Here is a 12,986-nt window from a genome sequence, read left to right as displayed (position 1 = left end):
ACGAAGACTTCCCATTGTCTTTGACTCGCAGGTTCGAGGATATCCATTGGATCCTTGTTTTCTTCCTCGGCTTCTGGTATTCCCTTAATCTCTTCGTCGTTGTCAAGGGGGAGGTCTGCTAAGAAATCGCCAGAACTTGGGACTTCCGAGAATGTTGAATTTCATGAATGATGTTGAATTGGTCCAGATGGGTGTTCCATTTGGCTATTCGGCCCACTTTTCCCGTGCTTTTGAGGACTGCTTCCAATGGTGCTTTGCATGGGACCCTGACGAGGTGAGTTAGGAAGTAGGTTCTCAGTTTTTGGGTAGCCCATACCAGTGCGAGGATGAGTTGTTCAATCTTAGTATAATTTCTTTCCGCAGAATTGAGGGTCTTGCTGACGTAATAGATAGGTTGTTCTATCTTTGTATTGGTTTTGACTAATACCGCGCTGACTGCGTCCTCTGTTGCTGCTATGTAGTGCCAAAACCTCGTCAGGGTCTGGCTCTGCAGGATCGGGATTGAGGCTAGGTGTTCTTTGATTTTTTGGAATGCTTCCTCGCATTCAGCGGTCCATTCGAACCTGCTCCCTTTTTTGAGAATATTGAAGAAATGTTTGCATTTGTCCGAAGACCGTGCAATAAATCTGCCCAACGCTGCTATAGATCCATTGAGCTTCTGTACTTCCTTTAAATTCTTTGGGGACGGCATCTCTACTATGGCTTGAATCTTTGCTGGGTCTACCTCGATGCCCCTTTTTGTTACCAGATACCCGAGGAACTTCCCCGAGGTGACACCGAAAGTACATTTCTCCGGATTCACTTTCATGTGATGCTGTCTCATTGCTTCGAAGATATTCCTCAGGTCCTGGTGGTGATCTTTACGCAGCTTGCTTTTGACGAGCATGTCGTCAACGTAGACTTCTAGGGTTCCTCCAATCCATGGCTTGAAGATAGCATCGACCATCCTTTGGTATGTTGCCCCTGCGTTTCGAAGTCCGAAAGGCATTCTATAGCAATAAAGGCCATGTGGGGTGTAGAACGCTGTGTGGGATCTTCTTCTGCCAGGGCTACTTGGTTGTAACCAGAATATCCGTCCATGAACGACAGCTCTTCGTACCCTTCACTGCTTCAACCAGTTGATCTATGCTCGGCAGGGGATAGCTGTCCTTTGGACATGCCTTGTTGAGATTAGTAAAGTCGATGCATATTCTAACCCCTCCATTTTTCTTAGGAACAATGACCATGTTGGAGATCCAGGTAGGATACTTGACTTCCTTGATAAATCCTGCGTCTAGTAGTTTCCGAAGTTCTGTTTCTACTGCCTCATGATACTCTGGAGCTACTTTTCGTATTTTCTGCCTGAACGGGGGCGTGCCCGGTTTGATGCGTAGTTCATGTTGGATTACTTTTGGGTCAATCCCCGGCATATCTCCTAGCTTCCAGGCGAACACATCCGCGTATTCCTTAAGTAATTTGGTTAAGGAATGTTCCCTTCCTTCGTCCATTATGGTCCCGATTTTGATCATCTTCGGGTTTTCTTCCGTTCCTATGTTGATTTCCTTTACGGGCTCCACTGGTGTGAACACAGGCTTCGGGTTTCCGAGGACTGGGACGTTCTTTAATTGCTATTTAGCGTGTTTCTGTTCTTCGCTGGTTGTTGAAGTACTTGTTCTGTGCTTAGGACATTATCATCTTTCGTCAAGCCCTTCCCTGTAGTTTCCTTGAGGAACAGGTCTATGGCCTTCTCTTTCGCGGTTTCTTGATTTTTTACTCTTCGGATTTTTCGCTGCTCTTCTTGCTCGTTGTTGATATGATCCTGAGTGGCCTGGCACTCTCGCGTAGTGATCCGATCTCCCTTGATTTCCATTACTCCCTCAGGTGTTGGAAATCTGAGATATTGGTGGTAGTTGCCGCAACTCCTTTGAGCTTATGTATCCATTTTCGTCCAATAATAGCGTTGTAGGGGGAAGGGGTGTCCACCACACTGAATCGGGTTTCCAGTTTCATGGGCCCTGCGTTAACCTGCAACACGATGTCTCCCAAGGGCTTCGTGGCTGCTCCATTGAATCCGTGATGGTGTGATAAGAGGTCATTAACTGTTCATCATGGAGCTTCATCCGTTTGAATGCATCGTAAAATAGGACGTTTACGGAGCTTCCCCCGTCTATGAGGATCTTTTTGAGGTTACATCCAGCTACTGGTAGTGTTAGGACCAAGGGATCGTTATGGTCTTCCATATCTTCTTCGATATCCTCGGCATCGAAGATGATAGGAGATTCCATCCATTCTTCGTGTTCGTCCACCACTATCCCATCGACCTTATATAATTCGCAGCGGTCTTCGAATTGCTTCCGTAACCTCTTTCCTATCTGCGCTGTAAGTGAGGGTCCTGTGGCTTCAGAACACGAGATGGTGTTGATTGTTCGGTTTCCTTCCGGAAGTTGGACTGGTTTGGTTCGCTTGGATCTGTCCTCGGTAACATCCTTTCGTACGTAATGTTTGAGCTCTCCCGCATCAATTAATTTTTGGATCATTATTTTAAGGTTCTTGCACTTTTCGGTCTGGTGTCCGTTGAAACAGTGATATTCACAGTAATCTTTAGACTTCTCGGATCTCGGGGGCTGCTTTCCCTTAGACCATGGCCACTCCAAGTTTTCCCTCCCTTTGATCTCTCGTAGGATACGAGCATAGCTAGCGTTGAGTTTCGTGTAAACTTGATCTTCGAATTTTCGGTCACCTGCTCTTCGTTCATCCCTTCGTTCCTTCCTATCTTCGTGAGGTCTCTCCCCTGAGCAACTCCTTTTGGCCCCATTGGTTTGTTCCGCTGAATTGGTGCGGTGAGACCTCTGCGGATATGCCCTCGGGTTTTCCCGTTGAATTTCTTCAAGTCGAGCGTGCTTTTCGATAATTATTCGAAGATCTCCCTCTGTCTTAGGCACGCTCCCATGAATTTCAACAAATAGGGGACTCATTCGGTCTAAGCCCCATTTGTAGCAATTGATGCTTACCACTGGGTCCACGCTCCTATGGCTTGGCAGATCTTGTGCCATCTGTTAGTGTACTCCCTCGTGGTTTCCTTGTAGCCAATCGCTAGTGAAAAGAGCTTATCCATTCCGGTGTTTACAGTCTTGTTGTACATATACGTTCTTAAGAATTTCTCTGCGAGTTGGTCGTATGAGTGGATGGAGTTTGGTGGCAGATTATCGAACCATGATAACGCCGATCCCTTCAGGCTTGACGGGAAGTATCTGCAGAGTACGGCGTCGTTCTGACCCCATCTAGCTAAGACACGGTTGTAGTACCGAATATGTGCAGCAGGGTCGCTGGATCCATCATAGCATTCGAACGTTGGGACAGGGCATTTCAGTGGAATAGGGGTGTTGGCCAAGCGATGAGTTAAGGGCGTGGAGTTAGCTTCTCTCATGACCTCTTCTAACCTCCCCCCGCCTTGTTTATTTTTTAATTGCCTGATCTCGGCCATCATCTCATCTCGTAGTTCTTCCATTGCGCGGTGGTGCCCTAAATTCTTCGTTCGTTACCGTCTGACTCTCCATCGTCATAATCCGGGTCGGATACGCTACTTCCCCTTGTCGCGTCTTCATTAGCCGCTATGACGACTCTACAGTCTCGGTTTGGCTCTGGTGCTTTGGAGTTTGCTTCATCAAGTTGTTGGCTGGTCTTCGTGCTTAGAGCAATCCGCTCCTTTAAATCTTGATTTTCTCTGGCCAACAGGGCTACAGCATCTGCGTAAACCTGCTGGCTCTTCTTCAGTTCCTCAAGCTCAGCCATCAGTCGAGTGTGATTGGTTGGACCCCTGATTGGGGTCCCAGCGCGTGCTACTACAGCCATGGTGCCGCCCTCCTCCATGGTCTGCACTAAAGGTGGAAGGGGTTCAGCTTCGGTGCTGGCATTTCCAAATTGGGGTGAGTGCCCCTCTGCGGTGCTAGAGCCGCCGGTATGGTTTGATTTTGATCATTTGTTGGTGGCATTCCAAAAGTTAGAAGGTGCACGGGTTGGAATGTTCTGGATTCATCCACCCTTTCTCTTGGTTGTTAAGTTGATTCATGGCGCAAGTATTGCTAGCCTCTGCAGCCTTCGGGACTACCGCAGCCGCACCGTACTTTGTCCTGCTGCTCTGAGAGCCGCCGCTGCAACTGAATTAGCGTTCATAGGTGAAGTGATTTCCGCAGTATCTTGCCTTTGACTGGTCATTTTAGCTTTATCTCCCTTCTGCTTGCTTCGGGTGATGACCGGGGTTTCCTGGGTGTTTCTTCTTTTGACAAGCTTTGGATTTTCCTGCTTCCTGCGTCTTTTCCATCACGTGTCCTTTGTGACAATGAAATCTCGCCGAAACTCGCCTTCTTTACTCACAATACGTCCTTTCTGCATAAGGCATTTCAAACGAAAAACAGGAATATCCACGTGAAGCGGGTTAGTTGATGAAATACATTCTTCCTGGAGAGGATTAATACACGCAAGTTATAATATACGGGTTAAAGTTTTACTAAAGGAGATCCTTAGTATAAAAACTACGAAAAACCCCCCCAGAGAGACGGGTTCGCATGAGATTTAAAGAAAATCGTAAATCCGCGGATTAGAACAATAAATCTTATCGAACATAAAAGGTGGGTTTTTAACACAATACAGTTAACAAATGATCTATACGGTCTGAGCTGATAAATCAGCGCAATCATATGTCAATTTAAAATGAAATCACAGGATAAGATAAATCTTTTACCGGGACGAAGTCCCTGTTTCTAGCGCCAAATTGTGAACACACAAATCACGAAGGGATCCAAGTGCTCACAATCAATCATCATCATCTAAGGAGATTTGTGATGATGATATCCTAGTGTTGATTCATTGGCTCAAAACCTTCGGGTTTATCATAGCCTCATCTAACAACTCCATGCGAGGCGTTTGCGCACGGGATATAAGTACAAGCAAAGAAAACAAAACGTATAAGTAAAGATCCATGGGGCTAAATAAATATAAAGTGCTGAAATGTAAATAAGACCAAGGTTTACGTGGTTCAGCACTAAGGCCTACGTCCACGGGGTTTGTTGTTTTACTATATTCTTCACGGTTACACGAATAGTCGAATGACTTTTGGGTTTACATGTTTCTCTCTTCTAAATGTTTAACTTACACTTGCAAACTCTCTCTCCCTCTCCTTCCCCTCCTGATTCTTCCGATCTCCCTTCCTCTTGGTGGATAGGGGTATTTATAAGGTTAGAATGTGGGACCCATCTCTGATGACCGTTGGAACCTTATCTTCTTGTGTCCTTGCGTCTATCACGCAGAGGTCTGTGTTTGCCCCTTGATCCCGAAGAGGCATCCTCGCTCGTTCCACAGGTTGATCGACACGTACACTGCTCAGAGTGTTTAATGTGGGTAGTTGAGGGGTCTGCTCGTGTCAGACAAGTGTCTTCTGCCCCTGTCACGTCCGTGTCAGCTAACTTTCTCTCCACCTTTGATCCTACCTTCTCTTTTGGGGATGCGATAAAGTAACTCCCCGGGGTTTATTTGGTGTTTCGTGGCGCATCATGTTTTGATGTTTTGGCCTGCATGCTTTCCACGTATCTTTTTATATACACGTGTCTGATAGTGAGATATATGTGTACACAACCGCAAAGATATATCTGGAGTAGAAGAGGCTATAAATACCAAGCTTCACCAACAAAGAAAGGGGACTTTGGGGTGAGCTAGGATTAGAGAAAAGACTCAACTCTCTACTTTCTCTCTTATTTACTAGAGCTTCATACTTTCTTTAATGGAGTTCTTCCACCCAAATGTAACAAGATCAATAATAAACTTATCATCTTTTATTCGTGGACGTAGGTTAAGATTAATCGAACCACGTAATCTCTTGTGTGTTGATGACTTAGATGCACTTACATTATCTTCTCTCTTAGAGATTTACTTACCGAGTTATCTCTGTTTTCTGAGTTATCTCTGTATTCTGAGTTATCTCTGTTTTCTGAGTTATCTGTTCATCAGAGATATCTCTTTATTTAGCTTATTTGCTTACTCGTCTCTGTATTACACAGATACCTTTGATTTCTTAGCATATGCTCTTACGAAGTATCTTTACTTACTTCGTATATGATCTTCTGAGTAGATCTTATTTCGAACATACCTTTTACTTACTCAACAATATCAGTTCAACTGAGGTATCCATATTACTTAGTATATGATCCTCTGAGCTGCTCATATTACATAGACTATGAAAAAAATTAGTAGTCACAACTCCAAATTTGTTTCACGAAAGTGCACTCAAGAAAGATGTGGACACTAGTTTCAGAAAACAACTTGCAGAAGGGGCAGACGTTCAAAATAGGCAAGTCATTCTCGTCGAAAAGAGCACTGTTTCTACGATGAAATTAGACAAGGTTGGCAACCTATCCAATCATAACTTCCAAAGGAAAAACCCCACCTTTTGAGGCCAGCATTTCAACCAAATCTTCTTCTTAGGAAAATTAGACAAAGCAGCGGTACCTACCTCATTCAAGTACGCTTATTTTACGGAGAAAACACTTGAACTGTGACCAAGCCAAATAAGGATATACAACAAAGCAGATAGCTCAGTAATTTCGACATCATATAAGCGCCTTCTCGCAATGCCAAGGTTCCACGACAAGACAAGACTATTATCACCTTTTGCAGCAGCTACAGAAATATATTTCGAGGCTGAGGCGAAGAAAAGATTAGGACATAAGTCTTTAATCAAACCAATAGAGAACCATTTTTTTCCCAAAATCTAGTACACATACCATTCCCCAACTTGATTTGAATGTATTTGAAGAAGTCATCGGCCACATTACATATGCTTTTCCAAATGCCGACTCCATATGCAGCCTTTGGATAATTGGTCCTCCAACCCAAATCCATAAAGCCATACTTTTCATAAATAATCTTAGCTCAAAGCGCATTTTTTTTCCTTACGGATCCTCCACAACCATTTCATAAGAAGAGATCTATTCATCGGCTTTAATCTCCTAATTCCTAGACCTTCTTTATCCAAAGGCTTGCAAATAGAAACCAAATTAACCCAATGATGCTTCTTCCAATTCTCGACATCATTCCAAAGAAAGTCCTTAATAAGCTTTTCAATAACCTTGATAACAGATTGAGGGGCCATAAAAATAGAGAAATAGTAAACATGGATATTTTAAAGAACACTATTTATAATAGTCAATTTACCAGCCTTCGACAACATACCTCTCTTCCAAGAGGCTAGACTTTTTTTTTGCAAATCTTGATTACCTAATCGCACTTGGACTTAGACAAAGATTTATCACCCAAAGGAATTCCTAAATAGATGGAAGGGAAACCATCGTAAGAGAAACCAAGAACCATAGCCATAGACTGAATATTAGGGACATCCCCGCAGCAAAGAGATTATACTTGCTAAAATTTGTTTTGAGCCTAGAAACAAATTCGAATAAAATTAAAATATATTTAAGATATTGCACCTGGGCCATATCAGTATCCAAGAACACAAGAGTATCATCCACGAATTCGAGATGACTAATTAGAGTTTCGTTCTCCTTGACTTTAAAGCCTTCAATTAGGCTAGCAGCTGTAGCGTTGAAGAACAAAATATTTAACACCTCAGACACAAGAAGAAAGAGGAATGTGGAAAGCAGATCACCCTGCTGTAACCCTTTTTCAATTGTGAACCTACCATTGGAGCTGCCATTAATAAGAACAGAAAATGGGATCTTTTTAACACAACTCACGATCCATGTTCTCCAAATATGCCCAAATCCCATACCCATAAGGACTTGATCCAAGAAAGACTAATAGGGTGTTAGTTCTCAAGGGAGTTGGGGGAGTTGGGTGTAGTTGTGTTTTTTCCCGTTAGTCGTGAGGGAGTTCGAGGGAGTCTCTCAAAATCCCCATTAGTCGTGGGAGAGTTTAGAAGAGTCTCCCAAACTCCCTAAAAAAACCCGTTAGTCGTGGGGAGTTTGAAAGAAACTCTTAAACTCCCTGTTAGTGGTAAAAATTAGAATGATAGGGAGTTTGTTTTTTTTGGGGAGTTCTAGGGAGTTTATAGTGTATTTTTGGCTCATTCCAAATCTCTCAAAAAAGTAGAGATTTTGGGAGAGTCTCTCAAACTCCTACACTCAACACACCAAACTCTCCCAAACTCTCTATACTCTCTTACACTCCCTCAAAATCCCCAAGATTCAAAATACATTAAACTCCCTCCAACTCACTCGTGGACTAACCCCTGTATTTACATGGTCGAAATACTTTTCCAAATCAACCCAGGAACTTTAGCTTTGAGTATTGAGTCCAGACATTCATTAGCGATTAAGATGCTGTCGAGAATTTACATATCTTTAATAAAATCCGTTTTTTGATGGGAAACTAATTTGGGAAGTAAACCCTTGAGTCTTTCAGCTAAAACTTTAGATATGGCTTTAAACACAATATTTGATAAACTAATAGGCATAAGATCCTTCACTTCTTCCGCATACTCTTTTTCGGCAGAAGAGAAATGAAAATAGATTTTAACCTCCAGTCGATAGTGATGTCATGAGCCTCAAACTTTTTCACCACTCTCACGATATCCATTCTCATAAAATCCCAACATTTAACAATAAAATGAACTTGAAACCGTCTGGACTTGGCGCTTTCTTCTGGCCTAAGGATTTTAAAGCAGCAAGAAAATCGATCTCATCAATTGGTCTTTCAATATACTTAGCTTCCACAACTGAAATTTTTTGGAAGTTCATCTCAGAAATAGAGAAGGAAGAAGCCAAATCCGATTTGAACCTACCACGAAAGTGAGAAACAATACTGTCCTTGATACATTGCTTATCATCAACCCAAATATTATCAATTTTAAGCCTAGCATTAAGTATTTCTTATCCTCCTACACTTAGTGATAGCATGTAAGAAAGTAGTGTTCCGATCACCCTCCTCTTGCCACTGGATTCTAGGCTTCTCCCTCCAATGAATCTCCTGCATTTCTTTTAAAGTCTCATATTCCATCTTCAAAATATTCCTAGCCTCGGAAAGAAAAGGGAATCAATAGGCCCTGGTCCTGAAGAAGATCATAATCTTTAAATTTAAGAAGAAGTAGCTCTCTTTTTCTGTCAACTCTACTAAAGGAATTCTTATTCCAAAGCTTAAGTTCTTCTTTTAAAGCTTTTAACTTTGATCATTAACAACAAAAAATTCCCACCATTCCTTCATCAAGCTGAGAATTTGATCATTAAGAAGCCATATTCCTTCAAATCTCCAAGGAGGAGGCCCCCAATCCTCAATGTCATAAGCCACTCATCTAAGGATCCCGACTCCCAAGGTCGGAACATATTTTTAAAGACATGAAAGACCGATCACCTATAACTAGGACACCTACTGGAATTTCATTATCTTACAATAAAGTGAGAATGTTATAATTACTCTTCATTTTGACTCATTTAGGACAAATACCCTTAAGGAACTTTACAAATACCCCTAATGGTATAATTGAATTTTTTTAATAAAATCATAAATCATACAATTCATCGTTTAACCTTTTATCGTCGTTCATTCTTCGTTAACTCACAAATCTCAGAAAAATGCTTCATCTCTCCTACCAACACCATCTACATCGCTCCTACCACCATCTCAATCGCCGCCACCATCTGTTAGAGCATTGCTTGGCCGCTATCTCAAGCTTGTTGTCAAATTTAGCTAAAAACTATGTATTGATTTCTAGTCTACAATTAGTTAAGTCTCGGATTAGGATAAGCTGTAGTTGAGAAACGGACATCAAGATGCGTTCTACCCTTTGAAGGCGAAGATCAACCGAAGCTTTTGGAGAACTTCTTCAACAAAAGGTAAATGAACACTGAGCCACCTATATCTCAAGTTATATTCATCTTTCTATCTAGACGATGTTGCATAACTAATTAGACTATTGTAAGCATATCAAGAATTTCGAGTTAATATTCATCCTGTAATTAGATCTCGAAATATGACTAATCTTAATGAACATTTGTTCATACTTGATGAATTTCGGTTAAGAACAATTTATTGTTCGGAATCTACATAGTGATTCAAGAATTATCATTCGAAAATAGCCTGGAACAGTGATATGTGTCACTGAAATTATTTGGGAATGTTTCGAATTGATTTAGATATAAATATATAACTACTGTAAATTCGGATATAAGACAGTGTACATATCAGTCTTACAAACTGGGAAAACTGTTATAAGTCTGAAGCCGTAATACATGTACTCATACACGTAACATAATAGCTATATGTCAACGAACAGACTTTTGGTACGCATACTTGTATGCGCACCTTAAAAAGTCTATGAACCCGGATAAGTATGCAAACCAGTACGCGTACTAGGAAAGAACTGTTGGTCCCAGAATCAGATTGGTATTCATACCGGTACACGTACCATAAAAGTTCTGTGAACTCCAGAACTCGGTCATGTTATAATATACATACCGATACACGTACTTTTACTTAACTGTTCACGAATCGGTTAACTATTTGTACCTTGTACATTTACTTACCGTGTCGATTAAATTCATATGCACATATAATTATTTCTCCGAGATAATTAGTATTTGAATAATCTCTAAAAAACCATAGACATGTTTGATCACATTATTGTGACTCTAATTAAGTCTTAAGTGTTTATGAAAATGCTCAAGCTTATAGTTCAATTGGTTAGCTTCTCCTAGCCATTCATGAGAGTGATCTTGTACACGGTTCGGTTACGGTTCATTCTAACAAGAGTGTATATCTTGATTATGTTAATCAGATTCAAATATTCATCTAACGATGGATACAGTTTGCTTGGTTCCAAAGCTATCTTAGCTTAAACCTAAAGAAACCTATGCTTTGAATGTCTATAAAAGGGGAACCTCAAAAAACTGGGATCTGAATCCCGACACTACTTTTTGGTGTGTCATAGTTGTAACTATAGTCGTCCTATCCAGAAACCCCTTTTAAGGTTTAGCGATTACAAATACTTCATAGGGATTCGTGAAGTCAGGTCCAGTTATTGTTTATCTTGATAGCTCGAGTATCATTATCTTGTTCGATTTTTGAGCTGCTCACTTGAACAAGATAGATAGAAATCTTCAAAGTTCTCTTCGTCTCAAACTTTGTTGACTCCACAAGTTTTATACTTGTGGGGTGAATAACAATCTAGGCTGCACTTCGGGTTGCATAAGTCCGGATTTTGAGATTAGATAGACTTTGTGTATTGCTATCGATTTCCATCACCTTGATCTTTAATCGAAAAGGAAATCACATATACAAGCTTATCTTTGGGAGGCAGATTGGTTTAAAGTCTTCAATTCAGTTGACGCAACTTTTATTTGGCGTGACGTCATCTAAGGGAATCAATTGCCCAGAGTCTTGTTGGGATTCAAGAGGCATAAAGAACATGAATGTAAATGAATTTCTGTGAGGGTTTAATTCAGTATCAACTACATTCCAGTCCGAAGTTAATTTGTAGTAGGCTAGTGTTTGTGGCGGCTTAATACAGTTTGGTGTTCAATATGGACTAGGTCCTGGGGTTTTTCTGCATTTGCGATTTCCTTGTTAACACAATTTTCGGTGTCTGCGTTATTTTTTTATACATTATATTGTTTATCTTTACAATTGAAATATCACAGGTTGTACATAAATCAATCATAGTAGATACGTCCACCTTGTTTGTTTGTTGGATTTGACTTGATTGATTACTTGGGAAATTGATCTTTGGAGTCACCCAAGTACTCTCACATACAAATCAGGTTCATGGACTAGTCTCTGTAAGTTTTCTGATTATGAGAGAAAGAGATATAACTCCGAATACTATTCCTCGATTGAGTTTCATTAAGTCGAACTCTCACAATTGTGTTTAAATTTTTCCATACAGATTGCCTACAAAAAAGTTGGTGGTGTATTTTGGTACCCCCGCGTTTTCACCATCACCATCTCAATCAGCACCACTATTATTAGCATATCTGTAACATTTTATACGTTTGAAAACTTGTTATCAGTTGTTCTTCACCTTATTAGATTAAAATTAATTTCGAAATCAGATTCAGATATTGGGTGGTGGTTCTCGAAACCATATCCATCTTCTTATGTTAAAATTGTTATTCAACTGTTGGTTTTCGATTTCATAATATTGAGTTGAACATTTAGATTAATGATTACATTTTCAATTTTGCAGAATTACTCGATAGGTTTTCTTATGATCTAGATTTAGGGTTTATAAACAGATCAAGGGAAAGAATTTGCTAGTGTTGGTGTTGCCATTGAGACGACAGAGAAGTTGAGGTTCATAAGAAATTGAACGAACCAGATAGAAGCTGAGCTCATATGAGATTTATGTTGAGAAGAAGAAGGTATTGTTGTTGCTAATGGGTATTTGATTCTGATGGTTTTGAGCAAGAAGGGGAACTAGTGATGTAGAGTATCTGACTGAACTGTGTTTGAATTGAATAATGGAAATTAGGGTTCGTATGGATGATATGTGGTTAAATTGGAAGAAGGGGTATCAAGTGGATTTGCTATTAGACTTGGATTCGTTGGCCTATGTCAAGATGCATAGTTGTAGATGTATAGTTACAACAAGGTGAAAGTTTGAACCGGGAGTGAACATTTGGATTTGCTATTATTCGTTAGGTGTTGTGGATGAGTTTGGATGGACCTGTAAATGAATGTTTGAACTGGGGGTGAATAGTTTCAGGAGAGAATAAGGTGAAAGAAAGCTAATATAAGAGTAGAATGAGAAGGTTGTGCAGTGGGTATGTGGTGCTGCAGTTGAATTGCAGTTGTGTTGAAGTTTTTTGGTTCTGCAGTGAGCAATTGGAGGTAGAAGGCATTGGAGGGAAACAAGATGCATATGTATAGTTACAACAAGAAGAACTGATGGTACTAGTATGATATTATGGATAACTGAAATGGGTGTTGCATACAGTGTTGGTGGATGAGTTATTTGGGTTGAGCTGCTAATGGTTTGTGTATCATGGTTCTGGTGCTGATAATGG

The 12,986-nt window shown here is 40.7% G+C and overlaps 1 long non-coding RNA gene across 1 annotated transcript; it reads right to left on the bottom strand.

Moving 5' to 3' along the window:
* Positions 1-6,222: 6,222 nt before the first annotated feature.
* Positions 6,223-7,037, bottom strand: LOC113278052. The gene is made up of 2 exons (XR_003325278.1): positions 6,756-7,037; positions 6,223-6,672 (listed from the first exon to the last, which is right to left on the bottom strand). It is a non-coding gene; the product is annotated as an uncharacterized LOC113278052 (long non-coding RNA).
* Between the last annotated feature and the right edge of the window lie 5,949 nt (positions 7,038-12,986).

The sequence above is a fragment of the Papaver somniferum genome, chromosome 5 (assembly GCF_003573695.1).
Source record: "Papaver somniferum cultivar HN1 chromosome 5, ASM357369v1, whole genome shotgun sequence".
Classification (NCBI taxonomy): domain Eukaryota; kingdom Viridiplantae; phylum Streptophyta; class Magnoliopsida; order Ranunculales; family Papaveraceae; genus Papaver; species Papaver somniferum.
This window is presented reverse-complemented; position numbering and strand designations above follow the sequence as displayed.